Raw genomic sequence first — 17,845 nt, forward strand, 5'->3', positions numbered from 1 at the left:
TGCTATTTTGGGTCTTTTTTTGCGGTGATCTTAACTTTTTTCGTACATCATGTTTCCGCCATCGTTTCCTATGCTTCTGGACATCAGAACAGCGATCACTAACCTTGATTTGGACGAGGACTTCTACTTCAATGAGTAGGAGGCGAAAGACATAGTGATTATCCTGGACGAGGCCCTAATCCCTGACACTCGAAGGACGTGAAGACGGCTCTATAGATGCCGGCGCACGGGCACCCTGGTGAGAATACGGCGGAGAATTTAAAAAATGCCTCTACATTCTCTGTTCTATTGGCAAATGTGCAATCGCTGGAGAATAAACTGGACAGGGACCGTTCGGACATTAAGAAATGTAATATCCTATGCTTCTCGGAGTCTTGGCTAAACATGGACATGGATACTATACATCTAGCTGGCTTTTCTATGTATCGGCAGGACAGAATGGCAGAGTCCGGTAAGATCAGGAGGTGATGTGCGTGTCTCTTTGTAAACAACTGCTGGTGCGCAATCTCTAATATTAAGGATGTCTCGAGGTTCTGCTCGCTGAGATACGATGCGTCCTGATAAGCTGTAGACGATACTATTTACCAAGAGAGCTTTCATCTTTCACAAACTAATGCTGGCATTAAGACCACACTCAACAAGCTGTATACCGCCATATGCAAACAAGAATACGCTCATCCAGAGGCGGAGCTCCTAGTGGCCGGTGATTTTAATGCAAGAAATCTGAAATCAGTTTTTATCAAGTATGAAGGTAAGACCCAGATGCAGAACACGTCGAATAAACAGTAGTTTAATATTCCAACAGGGGCAGGCAATAGACAGATCACGGCAGGCAGGGGTCAGTAAACCAGAGGTGGGGCAACGGTACCGGGTGGCAGGCAGGCTCAGTGTCAGGGTAAGGCAGAGATTGGTAATCCAGAGGGGGGCAAAGGTACAGGTCGGCAGGCAGACTCAGGGGCAGGCAGAGTGGTCAGGCAGGCGGGCTCGGAGTCAGGACAGGCAAGGGTCAAAACCAGGAGGGCGAGAAAAAGAGAGACTGGAGAAAGCAGGAGCTGAGACACAAAACGCTGGTTGACTTGAACAAACAAGATGAACTGGCAACAGACAAACAGAGAACACAGGTATAAATATACAGGGGATAATGGGGAAGATGGGCAACACATGGAGGGGGGTGGAGACAATCACAAAGACAGGTGAAACAAATCAGGGTGTGACAGTTTTACCCCATTTCTACCAGCATGTCACCTGTGCAACTAGACGGACAAAAACTCTAGATCACCTTTAACCCACTCACAGAGATGCATCCAAAGCTCTCCCCCACCCTCCATTCAGCAAATTGAACCATAACTCTATATTCCTGATTCCTGCTTACAAGCAAAAACTCAAACAGGAAGTACCAGTGACACACTCAATAAGGAAGTGGTCTAATGAAGCGGACGCTAAGATACAGGACTTATCCGATGTCATTGAGGAGTTTACCACATAAGTCACCAGCTTCATTAATAAGTGCATCGACAACGTTATCTCCACAGTGACCATACATACATATCCCAAAAAAGAAATCCATGGATTACGGGCAACATCCGCAGTGAGCTAAAGGCTAGAGCTACCGCTTTCAAGAACCAGGACACTAATCCGGATGCTTATAAGATATCCCGCTACGCCCTCCGACGAACCATCAAACAGGCAAAGCATCAATACAGGACTAAGATCGAATCCTACACCGGCTCTGACACTTGTCGGATGTGGCAAGGCTTGCAAACTATCACAGATTACAAAGTGAATCCCAGCCATGAGCTGCCCAGCGAGCCTACAAGACGAGCTAAATGCCTTCTATGCTCGCTTCGAGGCAAGCAACATTGAACCATGTATGAGAGCACCAGCTGTTCCAGATGACTGTATGATACATAGCCGATGTGAGTAAGACCTTTAAACAGGTTTACATTCACAAGGACGCAGGGCCAGATGGATTACCAGGATGTGTCTTCATTGACATTTTTAACCTCTCTATGACCCAGTCTGTAATACCTACATGTTTCAAGCAAAAACAATAGTCCCTGTGCCTAAGAAAGCCGAGGTAACATGTCTAAAGGACTACTGCCCCGTAGCACTCACATCTGTAGCCATGAAATGCTTTGAAAGTCTGGTCATGACTCACATCAACACAATCATCCCAGAAACCCTGGACCCACTGAAATTCGCATACCGCCCCAACAGATTCCCAGATGATGCAATCTCTATTGCACTGCCCTTTCCCACTTGGACAAAAGGAACACCCATGTGAGAATGCTGTTTATTGACTACAACTCATCATTCAACACCATAGTGCCCTTCAAGTTCATCAATAAGCTAAGAAACCTGGGACTGAACACCTCCCTCTGCAACTGGATCCTGGACTTCCTGACGGGCCGTCCCCAGGTGGTGAGGGTAGGCAACAACACATCTGTCACGCTGACTCTCAACATGGGGGCCCCACAGGGGTGTGTGCTCAGTCCCCTCCTGTACTTCCTGTTCACCCACGACTGTGTGGCCGTGCACGACTCAAACACCATCATTACGTTTGCAAACGACACGATGGTGGTAGGCCTGATCACCGATGATGATGAGACAGCCTATAGGGAGTAGGTCAGAGACCTGTCAGTGTGGTACCAGGACAACAACCTCTCCCTCAACGCGGGCAAGACAAAGGAGCTTATTGTGGACGACAGGAAACGGAGGGCTGAACACACCACAATTCACATTGACGGGGCTGTAGTGGAGTGGGTCAAGAGCTTCAAGTTCCTCACTGTCCACATCACTAAGGACCTATCATGGTCTAAACACACCAGCACAGTTGTGAAGAGGGCATGACAACGCCTCATCCCCCTCAGGAGGCTGAACTGATTTGGCATGGGCCCTCAGATCCACAAAAAGTTCTACAGCTGCAACATTGAGAGCATTTTGACTGGCTGCATCATCACTTGGCATGGCAACTGCTCGGCATCCAACTGCAAGGCGCTACAGAGGGTAATGTGTATGGCCCAGTACATCAATGGGGCCGAACTCCCTGCCATCCAGGACCTATATATTAAGTCGTTTCAGATGATGACCTTAAAAACTGTCAAAGACTCTAGCCACCCAAGTCATAGACTGTTCTTTCTGCTACCACTCGGCAAGCAATACCGGAGCGCCAAAGTCTGGGACCAAAAGCACCTGAACAGCTTCTACCCCCAAGCCATAAGACTGCTGAACAGTTAATCAAAATATATTTACATTTACATTTAAGTCATTTAGCAGACGCTCTTATCCAGAGCGACTTACAAATTGGTGCATTCACCTTATGATATCCAGTGGAACAACCACTTTACAATAGTGCATCTAACTCTTTTAAGGGGGGGGGGGTTAGAAGGATTACTTTATCCTATCCTAGGTATTCCTTAAAGAGGTGGGGTTTCAGGTGTCTCCGGAAGGTGGTGATTGACTCCGCTGACCTGGCGTCGTGAGGGAGTTTGTTCCACCATTGGGGTGCCAGAGCAGCGAACAGTTTTGACTGGGCTGAGCGGGAACTGTACTTCCTCAGAGGTAGGGAGGCGAGCAGGCCAGAGGTGGATGAACGCAGTGCCCTTGTTTGGGTGTAGGGCCTGATCAGAGCCTGAAGGTACGGAGGTGCCGTTCCCCTCACAGCTCCGTAGGCAAGCACCATGGTCTTGTAGCGGATGCGAGCTTCAACTGGAAGCCAGTGGAGAGAGCGGAGGAGCGGGGTGACGTGAGAGAACTTGGGAAAGTTGAACACCAGACGGGCTGCGGCGTTCTGGATGAGTTGTAGGGGTTTAATGGCACAGGCAGGGAGCCCAGCCAACAGCGAGTTGCAGTAATCCAGACGGGAGATGACAAGTGCCTGGATTAGGACCTGCGCCGCTTCCTGCGTGAGGCAGGGTCGTACTCTGCGAATGTTGTAGAGCATGAACCTACAGGAACGGGTCAAATACCATAGATACCTAGATACCATAAATACCATGTGTCTATAAATACCAAATACAAATACCTCAACTACCTCATACTCCGGCACATTGACTCGGTACTGGTATTCATTGTCTACTTTTGAACTCTGCATTTTTTGGGAATGGGCTCATAAGTAAGCGTTTCCCTGTAAAGTCTACACCTGTTATATTCGGCGCATTTGACCAATAATATTTGATTTGATTTTGATAACAGCAAGTGAGAAAAACAGTCCTTCTTACTCTTCAACACAAATCTCTGACACTCAAAATAATACATGTTTTCACGTTTCTCTGCCAAACCTAAATCGTCAAGGGTAAAATATGTAGAATTGACAAAGGGCTTGGAAGAGAATCAAACAGTATACTGATTTACCATATGGTTAGGGAAAGATAGAAATAATATGCTGTATACCCAGAGGATGTATCGTCATGAATATGTTAAGGGCATTATGTTTATCCATCAGGATTTTAGAGGCAGAGATAGCAGCCAAGGAAGGTGCTATACACTCTTAGGCAAAAAGGTGCTATCTAGAACCTAAAAGGGTTCCATAGGAGAACCCTTTGAAGAACCTTGTTGGTTCCAGATAGAACCAAAAATAGTTCTCCCTGGAACCAAAAAGGGTTCTCCTATGGGGACAGCCAAAGAACCCTTTTGGAGCCCTTTTTTCTAAGAGTGTATATGGACATAGTAATGGAAGTTATGTGTCAGACGGGGACATTCAGTGATATTTCAGTTGAATTGCAATGAGGCCCCCCAATATAATGGTTGGATTGTCGCATGCCATGTGATTTAATGCCTATGCTTCTCCTCGGCTTCGAGATGTGCTTCAGAAAGGATAGCAAGCTCCTGGGGCCACTATTATTGGCTATTAGCTGGAGTTGAAGAGAGTGGTGTGTATCCACGCTCCACTGCTCACGTATCACAAAGAAACATGGTACTTTGATTAGCACTCTCTGTGAGAAACGGTTAATGTGCCTCATGCCATATAGTACTCAACATCATGTAATGTCAAGATAATTGTCTCCACTCTTTTTACTGTATGTTATGTAAGCATTAGCCCATAGTACACACAGAAAAGGGGTTCTTGCCCATCTAGAGCCTTTCCCTGAACCCATTTTATAGTTCTGTTTGTTGAAGTTGAACCTATCCTTAGGCCAAGACATTAATACTTGAGAATGTGGTCTTTTAAAATGTGTCCGATTTGGGTACGAGTGAACGGATGACTTCCTGTGTTAGTCATAACGTAATGAAATATTCAGGCAGATCATGAGGTTTAGAGTTTTTTCAAGGGAGGGAGATGGGATCTGCATTTGCATTTTAATGGTGCATTTCAGACAGAAATCAGAGGTAGAGATGGATACATTCGTCTTTTTAACAGTTCTGATGAATACCTTCCTAACGAATGACTGCTGGCTAAGTACGCCGCTGATACATTGCAGCGTTTACTTTTTCGTTCTTTACTTTAATTTCTGTTTGATCTTGCTTTGGAATTTAGCATTTTTACCGGCGTCTTGGTTTTGTCTTCGCCCAACGTTTTTCATTCAGCTTTTCCCTTTGGATGTTTTTATCTGCTCCACCACGAGTCTGGTAAGGTTTAACGCGTCCTCCCCTACTCAACCTCCTTACAAAACCTCCTTACGATCTGGGCCCTGTCTGCCCTGGCCTGTGTCCCACTGTCTGGCACAGGTACCCTAGCCACACTCCCCCTCTCTCTCGAGCTTTCGCTCGCTCGCATCGAGCACACACGCACACACGTACATACACACACACACCACAGAATTTTGACTGATCTGAATTTTATGTTGGCTAATTAACTTGTGAATCTTATTATTTGAGCTTTACTCAGCAACAAAGTCCAATACTTTTTCTCTGCCCTTAACCTTGCTCTAAACACCTCCAAAACAAGGCTCAACTGCAGGCTAAGGTTACATCTAGGCTTGGTTTCCTCTATCGTAATCGCTCCTCTTTCACCCCAGCTGCCAAACTAACCCTGATTCAGATGGCCATCCTACCGATGCTAGATTACAGAGACGTAATTTATAGATTGGCAGGTAAGGATGCTCTCGAGCGGCTAGATGTTCTTTACCATTCGGCCATCAGATTTGCCACCAATGCTCCTTATAGGACACATCACTGCACTCTATATCAAATCAAATCTATTTAGAAAGCCCTTTTTACATCAGCTGATGTCACACAGTGCTTATACAGAAACTCAGCCTAAAACCCCAAACAGCAAGCAATGCAGATGTAGAAGCACTTTATACTCCTCTGTAAACTTGCCATCTTTGTATACTCGGCACAAGACCAACTGGTTGATGCTTATTTATACAACCCTATTAGGCCTCACTCCCCCTATTTGAGATGCCTACTGCAACCCTTCATCCTCCACATACAATACCCGTTCTGCCAGTCACATTCTGTTAAAGGTTCCCAAAGCACATACGTCCCTGGGTCGCTCCTCTTTTCAGTTCGCTGCAGCTAGCGACTGGAACGAGCTGCAAAAAACACTTAAACTGGCCAGTTTTATCTCTCTCTCTATATTCAAAGACTCAATCATGGACACTATAACTGACACTTGTGGCTGCTTCGAATGATGTATTGTTATCTCTACCTTTTTGCCCTTCATGCTGTTGTCTGTGCCTAACAATGTTTGTACCATGTTTGTGCTGCTGCCATGTTGTGCTGCTGCCATGTTGTGTTGCTACGGTGTGTTGTCATGTTCTGTTGCTCCCATGCTGTGTTGTCATGTGTTGCTGCCATGTTGTGTTGTTGTATTAGGTCTCTCTTTATGTAGTGTAGTGGGGTCGTGATGTGTGTTTTATCCTACATGTATTTATTTTATTTTTCCCCAGCCTGGCAGGAGAGCGTTTCCCTCTTGGTAGACAGTCATTGTAAATAATAATTTGTTCTTAATTGTTCTAATTAAATAAAGGTTCAACAATTCAAATAAATCAAATTAACTTTGGATTTAGGAACTCCATTTGTGAACACTTTGTGTATTGCTGGGCTCATAGCAGGATTCTCTTACATTTGAATAGCCTGGGATTCCCGAGTGGCACAGCGGTCTAAGGCACAGCATCGCAGTGCTGAGTCGTCACTACAGACTCAGCTTTGATCCCAGGCTGTGTCACAGCCGGCCGTGACCGGGAGACCCATGAGGGGAGGGTTCGGCCGGCCGGGATGTCCTTGTCTCATCGTGCTCTAGCGACTCTTTGTGGCGGGCCGGGCGACTCCAAGCTGACTTCGGTCGTCAGTTGGATGGTGTTTCCTCCAACACATTGGTGCGGCTGGCTTCTGGGTTAAATGAGCAGTGTGTCGAGAAGCAGTGTGGCTTGGCAGGGTTGTGTTTCGGAGGACACATGGCTCTCGACCTTCGCCTCTCCCGGATCTACCAATTGGACACCACGAAGAAGGGGTGAAAAAATTTAAGATATGAATAGCCTAAGGGACCAGGGTCTGTAACGTTCACATGACTCTCCCCTTGTACTTGAAACAAATGGCAGCACCTTCCCCCTTCATTGAATTAACCCAAAACAATGATTACCATCAAATTAGGCCTACCTCATTATTACAATCAGGCGGTGAAAATAAATCTGCTTTATAGTAGAGCATTGCATGCACGTTTTATTTGCGGGTCCCAAATTTTCTTTTTTATAAATGCATATAATGCAATTCTAGTCATTTGAGTCAATTGGAAGTGTACCTGTGGATGTATTTCAAGGCCTACCTTCAAACTCAGTGCCTCTTTTCTTGACATCAAAAGAAGTCAGCCAAGACCTCAGAAAAAATTTGTAGACCTCCACAAGTCTGGTTCATCTTTGGGAGCAATTTCCAAACGCCTGAAGGTACCACATTCATCTATACAAACAAGAGTACGCAAGTATAAACACCATGGGACCACACAGCCGTCATACCGCTCGGGAAGGATACGCATTCTGTCTCCTAGAGATGAACGTACTTTGGTGCGAAAAGTGCAAATCCATCCCTGAACAACAGCAAAGGACCTTATGAAGATGCTGGAGGAAACAGGTACAAAAGTATATAGATACAAAAGTATCTATATCCACAGTAAAATTAGTCCTATATTGACATAACCTGAAAGGCCGCTCAGCAAGGAAGAAGCCACCACTCCAAAACGGACATAAAAAAGCCAGACTACGGTTTGCAACTGCACATGGGGACAAAGATCGTACTTTGTGGAGAAATGTCCTCTGGTCTGATGAAACAAAAATAGTACTGTTTGGCCATAATGACCATCGTTATGTTTGGAGGAAAAAGGGGGATGCTTGCAAGCCGAAGAACACCATCCCAACCGTGAAGCACGGGGGTGGCAGCATCATGTTGTGGGGGTGCTTTACTGCAGGAAGGACTGGTGCACTTCACAAAATAGATGGCATCATGAGGTAGGAAAATTATGTGGATATATTGAAGCAACATGTCAAGACATCAGTCAGGAAGTTAAAGCTTGCTCGCAAATGGCCAATGATCCCAAGCATACTTCCAAAGTTGTGGCAAAATGGCTTGAGGACAACAAAGTCAAGGTATTGGAGTGGCCATCACAAAGCCCTGACCTCAATCCTATAGAAAATGTGTGGGCAGAACTGAAAAAGTGTGTGCGAGCAAGGAGGCCTACAAACCTGACTCAGTTACACCAGCTCTGTCATGAGGAATGGGCCAATGAATAGTCATAACGTAATGAAATTTTCAGGCAGATCATGAGGTTTAGAGTTTTTTCAAGGGAGGGAGATGGGATCTGCATTTGCATTTTAATGGTGCATTTCAGACAGAAATCAGAGGTAGAGATGGATACATTCGTCTTTTTAACAGTTATGACGAATACCTTCCTAACGAATGACTGCTGGCTTCACCCACCTTATTGTGGGAAGCTTGTGGAATGCTACCCAAAACGTTTGACCCAAGTTAAACAATTTAAAGGCAATGCTACCAAATACTAATTGAGTGTATGTAAACTTCTGACCCACTGGGAATGTGATGAAAGAAATTAAAGCTGAAATAAATCATTCTCTCTACTATTATTGTGACATTTCAAAAAGTGGTGATCCTAACTGACTTGTAACAGAACAGTCGCTGTTTGCAAAGAATTAAATCTGAGACATCATATGATTGATTATAAGCATTGTAGCCTAATTTCAAAAGTTACCTTTCCACCCCAGACAGAGGACTTAAGCAAAAACAAAATATCCTTAACTGCTGGCTACTCTTCCTAGGCGTAACCCTACAAGAGAAGGTCACAAGTGCGTCCCTCAGAGCTGCCTGGGTTTAAATATCTTCTCTTTTAAAGAATGTGAATAGGCCTAGCTCAATTGATAGAGTCAGAATTGTAGGCCTATTAAATTACTTGCCAAAAAAAACTAAAAATGATTACTCGGCTAAAGAACTTCGTAGCTCAGCATCGTAGCTGAATTTAATTTCATAGACACAAACTAAAGACATCCCCATATGCATCAGACATCCCCATATGCATCAGAGTCGCGTCTGTCTTGTGCATTTTTCAGCTAATTTCTAGCATAACCATTGCGGAGGAAAGCGTTGTTATAGACAGCTTTATATAATCAGAATTCAAATTCTTAAGCTTAAAAGAGGTATGCTTTTTGCCATTGTCTTTATCAAAAAGTAGACTATGGCATACCCTCACATAGGCCTAACCTCTCAATTTGAGCACTGGCTTTAACTTAACAGACCAAACCCTTCACGGACACAGGTACACTATATATACAATAGTATGTGGAAACCCCTTCAAATGAGTGGATTCGGCTATTTCAGCCACACCTGTTGATGACAGGTGTATAAAATAGAACACACAGCCATGCAATCTCCATAGACAAACATTAGCAATTGCATGACCATACTGAGTAGCTCAGTGACTTTCAATGTGGCACTGCCATAGGATTCCACCTTTCTAACAAGTCAGTTCATCAAATTTCTGCCCTGCTAGAGTGCGTAAAAATCGTCTGTCCTCGGTTGCAACACTCACTACCGAGTTCCAAACTGCCTCTGGAAGCAACGTCAGCCTAAGTACTGTTCGTCGGGAGCTTCATGAAATTGGTTTACATGGCCGAGCAGCCACACACAGCACTAAGATCACCATGCGCAATGCCAAGCATGGGCTGGAGTGGTGTAAAGCTTGTAGCCATTGGACCCTGGAACAGTAGAAACACGTTCTCTGGAGTGATGAATCACGCTTCACCATCTGGCAGTCTGACGGACGAATCTGGGTTTGGCGGATGCTTCCTGCCCCAATGCATAGTGCGAACTGTAAAATTTGGTGGAGGAGGAATAATGGTCGGGGGCTGTTTTTCATGGTTCGGGCTAGGCCCCTTAGTTCCAGGGAAGGGACGTTTTAACGCTACAGCATACAATGACATTCTAGACGATTCTGTGCTTCCAACTTTGCACAGGGCCCTGACCTCAACCCCATCGAACACCTTTGGAATGAATTGGAACACCGGCTGTGAGCCAGGCCTAATGGCCCAACATAAGTGCCTAACCTCCCTAATGCTCTTGTGGCTGAATGTTAGCAAGTCCCCGCAGAAATGTTCCAACATCTAGGGGAAAGCCTTCCCAGAAGAGTGAAGGCTGTTATAGCACCAAAGGGGGAGCAACTCCATTTTAATGCCCATTATTTTGGAATGAGATGTTCAACGAGCAGGTGTCCACTGTTGGTCATGTAGTGTAATTAATGAATGGTGACACTATGAGAGGAATTGGACAAAAAATGTATGGATAGCCTATAATTTAGTTTGTCAAACAGGTAGGCCTACATTGTATTTCTTAAATAGGAAGAAATAGGCTCCAATACAAAGTCCTCTAGTTGTTAGTTAATTTGAATTAAAATGAAGACTGCTGAAATGAATTACTAGAATTAGGATAATTTCAGCACCATGTGCTGTCCACCACCTGATTCTTGTGCCAGTGTGATGAATATGAGCCCTGAGCTGACGGTGGCAACCCATGTGGAGACTGTGGCACAGGCTGGTGATGTGGAAAGTACCGGAAACCCCTGATAGGGGAGGTGCATGCAAGCAGATGGTCAAAGTTGGCTAGGATAGAATAAATTATATATGAAAACCTGCAAAATTGTGAATGCAAACCAGGCAAAAAACGCACTACCCTACCCTATCCCCAATAAAAATCCACACAAACCTCCCCAAAGCAACAAAAAATGATATCCTATCACCCTATTTTTTTTTTGTTGCATTCATCCATTATAGTTAGTATAGCTGGAAGTTTTATTGCAAGATATACACTCAAGGGTATGGACACTGGCGAGAGTCACGGCTCATTTAATCTCCCCGCTGCCGCTACAGTACAATACAGTACAGCAGCATCTCCCAAGAAATGCCCTAGCAGGGACTGCAGAGTCCATTAGGGATTTCTGCTTAGAAATGCATAATAAAATTTCCCAGCACCCTGATGTTTAGGCTAAATCAATGGAGCAAGAGACCCATTTGGCATGACCTTGTCTGTATTTGTCCAGAGAGAGGCCGCCTTAAGAAATCAATGAGAAGATTGAGCTATGCTTTGCAAACATGACTCACAGAGTTTCTAAACCCAGAGGTGCAACATCGCAAGGCTTCCGTGAATGCTTGCGAAACCGACCAAACAGACCCGGCCGGGGTTTGGGAAGTCAATGAGAGAAGTGAAAAATTCTTCCTTAGTTGTTCATTTTATAAAAAACTAAAGGCACAAACTAGATTCGAGCCATGGTGTTAAGTAGTTGAACTTGTTATTACTCCAACCTCGTGAAAGTGACAAACTGACACGTTTACATTTTCATCAAAAACAACTTTATATCGAAGGAGTGCCTTTGATTTGATGGCGTGCACATGCACAGTTCGGCGCGAGGCGACCGTTAGACTCGATTATGTGTTTCTACGAATGAGATTAGATGGCCAAAAAAGAATTGCTTTAGCCTGAAATAATGATTTGTTTGTTTGTTTTTCGCTGGGTCTATTTCTTGCCAATGAGGAAGTGTGTTGAAAATGTAACTGACAATACTGTGGCTCCCCTCTCCTTTTCCTTCCCAGAAGCAATGTTTAAGGACTATCCCTCTCCCTCTCTTTCTGTGATTAATGTTATGGCCTCATGCTCTGTCCAAATTGCCTTTGCAGCCCACATTTTTTGTTTATCTCCCCATGATAAGCACCAACAGATGTTTTCCTTGAGTTCCACTTTGTTCTGTATTTCAATTCATCTGAATGAACCAGTCAACAAATATGTTTAAAATCAATCAGTCACGGACAGAGGAGAGAGCAGCGCACAGCAAAACGGGGCTATTCATCATGATAAATGTCTATTTGGGTGGGGGCAGGGTAGATGTCTGTTGAGTGGGGGGGTAGAAGCTATTGGCCAGTCTTAGTTTTTGCCATGATGCTCCTGCCTGTACTGCCCGCGTCCAAGTGATGGAAGTGGGGAGAACATGCCGTGGCTCTGGTGGCTGAGGTCCCTGATGATCTTCTTGGCCTTCCTGCGACACCTGGTGTTGTAGGTGTCCTGGAGAGCAGTCAGTGTGCGCCCAATGGTGCGTTCGACTGAGCGTACCTCCCTCTGTAGTGCCTTGCAGTCAGCGACAGAGGAGTTGCCATACCAGGCTGTGATGCAGCCCGACAGTATGTGTTGATGGTGCTCCTGTAGAATACTGTGAGGGCCCCTGGGGACAGGATTAGTTTCTTCAGCCTCCTGAGGTTTACCTTTTACTGCAGTGGGATAAATCAGGGTCACGCAGAGTGTTTCTTGGTAGTCTTAAACAAACCTACTGTGAAACAAATCAAATAAATTGTATTGGTCACATACACATATTTAGCAAATGTTATTGCGGGTGTAGCAAAATGCTTCTCTTCCTAGCTCCAACAGTGCTGTAGTATCTAACATTTCACAAAAATACACACAAATCTCAAGGTAAAATAACGGAATTAAGAAATATGTAAATATTAGGATGAGCAATATTTACATATTTCTTAATTCCGTTATTTTACCTTGAGATTTGTGTGTATTTTTGTGAAATGTTAGATACTACAGCACTGTTGGAGCTAGGAAGAGAAGCATTGACTAGAATACATAATATATAATACTGTATATAAACTCAGCAAAAAAAGAAATTGCCTCACTGTCAACTGCGTTCATTTTCAGCAAACTTAACGTGTAAATATTTGTAAAAACATAAGATTCAACAACTGAGACATAAACTGAACGCGTTCCACAGACATGTGACTAACAGAAATGGAATAATGTGTCCCTGAACAAAGGGGGGGTTCAAATCAAAAGTAAAGATCAGTATCTGGTGTGGCCACCAGCTGCATTAAGTAGTGCAGTGCACTACTTCCTCCTCATGGACTGCACCAGATTTGCCAGTTCTTGGTGTGAGATGTTACCCCACTCTTCCACCAAGGCACCTGCAAGTTCCCGGACATTTCTGGGGGGAATGGCCCTAGCCCTCACCCAGGAAATCACGCACAGAACGAGCAGTATGGCTGGTGGCATTGTCATGCTGGAGGGTCATGTCAGGATGAGCCTGCAGGAAGGGTACCACATGAGGGAGGAGGATGTCTTCCCTGTAACGCACAGCGTTGAGATTGCCTGAAATGACAACAAGCTCAGTCCAATGATGCTGTGACACACCGCCCCTGACCAAGACGGGCCCTCCACCTCCAAATCGATCCCGCTCCAGAGTACAGGCCTCGGTGTAACGCTCATTCCTTCGACGATAAACGCGAATCCGAGCATCATCCCTGGAGAGACAAAACCGCGACTCGTCAGTGAAGAGCACTTTTTGCCAGTCCTGTCTGGTCCAGCGATGGTGGGTTTGTGCCCATAGGCGACATTGTTGCCGGTGATGTCTGGTGAGGACCTGTCGTACCACAGGCCTACAAGCCCTCAGTCCAGCCTGTCTCAGCCTATTGCGGACAGTCTGAGCACTGATGGAGGAATTGTGCGTTCCTGGTGTAACTCGGGCAGTTGTTGTTGCCATCCTGTACCTGTCCCGCAGGTGTGATGTTCGGATTTACTGATCCTGTGCAGGTGTTGTTACACATGGTCTGCCACTGCGAGGACGATCAGCTGTCCGTCCTGTCTCCCTGTAGTGCTGTCTTAGGCGTCTCACAGAACGGACATTGCAATTTATTGCCCTGGCCACATCTGCAGACCTCATGCCTCCTTGAAGCATGCCTAAGGCACGTTCACGCAGATGAGCAGGGATCCTGGGTGTTTTTCAGAGTCAGGAGAAAGGCCTCTTTAGTGTCCTACGTTTTCATTACTGTGACCTTAATTTCCTACCGTCTGTAAGCTGTTAGTGTCTTAACAACCGTTCCACGGGTACATGTTCATTAATTGTTTATGGTTCATTGAACAAGCATGGGAAACAGTGTTTAAACCCTTTACAATGAAGATCTGTGAATTTATTTGGATTTTTACGAATTATCTATGAAAGACAGGGTCCTGAAAAACGGACGTTTCTTTTTTTGCTGAGTTTACATATGAAATGAGTAAACATTATTAATGTGGCCAGTGTTCCATTATTAAAGTGACCAGTGATTCCATGTCTATTTACATAGGGCAGCAGCCTCTAAGGTGCAGGGTTGAGTAACCCGGTGGTAGCTGGCTAGTGACAGTGACTAAGTTCAGGGCAGGGTACTGGGTGGGGGCCGGCTATTTAATGGCTTGAGATATAATCTGTTTTTCAGTCTCTCGGTCCCAGCTTTGATGCACCTGTACTGACCTCGCCTTCTGGATGATAGCGGGGTGAATAGGCCGTGGCTCGGGTGGTTGATGTTCTTCATGATCTTTTTGGCCTTCCTGTGACATTGGGTGCTGAATGTGTCCTGGAGTGGAGGCAATGTGCCCCCTCTGGAGAGTTCTGTGGTTGCGGGTGTTGCAGTTACCATACCAGGTGGTGATACAGCCCGACGGGATGCTCTCAATGGTGCATCTGTAAAAGTTTGTGAGGGTCTTAGGGGCCAAGTCAAATTTCTTCAGCCTCCTGATGTTGAAGAGGCACCGTTGCTCCTTCTTCACCACACTGTCTGTGGGGGTGGACCATTTCAGCCAATTTCTCAACGGCGACCCTGTTGATAAATATTGTTCATTTGACTGCAGGAAAGGGTTACAGAGTTGCTGTCGTGCCTTCTTGACTACAGTGTCCATGTGGTTTGCCAATTTCAGCCAATTTCTCCGGAGAAATGTTGATGATCCCTGTTGATGATTATATGGGCACATTTAAAATCATTGCCAACCTCGATAAAGATTTGCAAAAAAGACTGTATAAAATAAATATAACAAATACTGAGCTATATGTATGCTCCAAATATTTAAAAAAAATCACATTCTTTTATACTAATACAATTTCTCAGAGATAATTTTAAATGTTTTATTTGTCATTTAAAAAATCTAAAAAAGATGTGCCAGAATTATTGGCACCCCTGTTTTCAATACTTTGTGCACCCCCTTTGTGCACCCCCTTTGTGCACCCCCTTTGTGCACCCAAGTATAACAGCACTTAGGCTTTCTCTATAATGTTTTATGAGATTTCAAAAACACATTGGGAGGGAAAGACTAGCCCTCCATATTAGAATATATCCAGATCCTTGATGTCTTTCGGTCTGTGCTTATGCCCTCTTTAATTCAAGCCACAGGTTTTCAATGGGGTCCAAGTCCGGAGACTGAGATGGCCATCGCAAAATGTTCAATTAACCGTTTCTTTGTGGATCTTGATGTATGCTTGGGGTCATTGTCTTGCTGGAAGATCCACTTACAGCCAAGTTTTAGCCTCCTGGCAGAAGCAACCAAGTTTTGGGCTAAAATGTCCTGGTACATGGTAGAGTTCATGATGCCTTTGACCTTAACAAGGGCCCTAGAACCAGTGGAAGTAAAACAGCCCCATAACATCAATGATCCACCACCATATGTTACAGTAGGTATGGGATTATTTTCTGCAAATGGACCTGCATGGCCAACATATCACATAGCCCTGCATGGCTAGCATATCACATAGCCCTGCATATTACATGGACATGCATATTACATGGACCTGCATGGCCAGCATATTACATGGACCTGCATATTACATGGACATGCATATTACATGGACCTGCATGGCCAGCATATTACATGGACCTGCATATTACATGGACATGCATATTACATGGACCTGCATGGCCAGCATATTACATGGACCTGCATGGCCAGCATATTACATGGACCTGCATGGCCAGCATATTACATGGACCTGCATGGCCAGCATATTACATGGACCTGCATATTACATGGACCTGCATGGCCAGCATATTACATGGACCTGCATATTACATGGACCTGCATGGCCAGCATATTACATGGACCTGCATGGCCTGCATATTACATGGACCTGCATGGCCTGCATATTACATGGACCTGCATGGCCAGCATATTACATGGACCTGCATGGCCAGCATATTACATGGGTGTTCATGGCCAGAATATTACATGGACCTGCATAGCCAGCATATTACATGGACCTGCATGGCCAGCATATTACATGGACCTGCATGGCCAGCATATTACATAGACCTGCATGGCCAGCATATTACATGGACCTGCATGGCCAGCATATTACATGGACTTGCATGGCCAGCATATTACATGGACTTGCATGGCCAGCATATTACATGAACCTGCATGGCCAGCATATTACATGGACCTGCATGGCCAGCATATTACATAGACCTGCATGGCCAGCATATTACATGGACCTGCATGGCCAGCATATTACATGGACCTGCATGGCCAGCATATTATATGGACCTGCATGGCCAGCATATTACATGGACTTGCATGGCCAGCATATTACATGTACCTGCATGGCCAGCATATTACATGAACCTGCATGGCCAGCATATTACATAGGTGTTCATGGCCCGCTGGTAACACTTTATTTAAATGGTCCATAATAAACCATTTATAATGCCTTTATAAATTATGTGTTCACTGTTATTAATCATTACTCCCACATTAATAAACCATCCTCACTTTTTAAACTTTATAAATACTCTATAAATGTTTTGAGTGACCAGTGGTAGACATTCCAGCAGTACCTGATGCTGAAAATGACCTAGAACAAACATATCATCTGTAAAAGAATAAGAACATAACACAGGATGTTTAAGGATTTTAGGAAACATACTGAACATTTTAAATAAATGTGTAAAAATCTAGCTTACTGACATTTACAATTGTGGGAGTAATGATTAAGAAATGGTGAGCAAACTGTTAGTAAATGCTTTTTTTATAAATAATTTATTACAGCCTGTTAAAATAAAGGGTTACTCCAGCATGGGTGTGCATGGCCAGCATTTTACATGGGTGTGCATGGCCAGCATATAACACAGGTGTGCATGGCCAGCATATAACACAGGTGTGCATGGCCAGCATATAACACAGGTGTGCATGGCCAGATACCTTGACTGAATGACTGACGTTGTCGAGCTCTGAGCCAGTTCCCTGGACATTACTCATCATGTTCTCAGGCATGTTACTTCAGCCAGCTCCTCCAGGATTCCTTTCTTTTTTTTTGATAGTTGTCTGCCAAAATTCGGACATTTTGCTATGATTTTGTCAAATTTGTCTCAAAATGAGTGGGGGAGCCCTCTTTTTGTAGTGTGGTGATCGGACAGTTATATGAAGGAATATTGTGATGATTTTGATGTTTTATGCGGTAATAGTGAGGTGATTGGTCAAATTTGCAAGTCCTCAAATATGTGGGGAATTGTTGATTTGCAAAAAAATGTATCTAAATCCTGGAGGGACTGTTCTGTATAAGACCCTCTGGACAGGTGAGATGGTCTCATCCATTACTGTTTTATAAGGCTACCTG

The 17,845-nt window shown here is 44.6% G+C and overlaps 1 protein-coding gene across 2 annotated transcripts in view; it reads left to right on the plus strand.

Annotated features, from left to right (window-relative positions):
- The window catches only part of LOC139556528 (leucine-rich repeat and fibronectin type-III domain-containing protein 2-like), a 246,877-nt gene that overhangs the window by 225,597 nt on the left and 3,435 nt on the right, over positions 1-17,845 (plus strand). The window lies entirely within an intron of this gene.

The sequence above is a fragment of the Salvelinus alpinus genome, chromosome 27 (genome assembly GCF_045679555.1).
Source record: "Salvelinus alpinus chromosome 27, SLU_Salpinus.1, whole genome shotgun sequence".
Classification (NCBI taxonomy): Eukaryota; Metazoa; Chordata; class Actinopteri; order Salmoniformes; family Salmonidae; genus Salvelinus; species Salvelinus alpinus.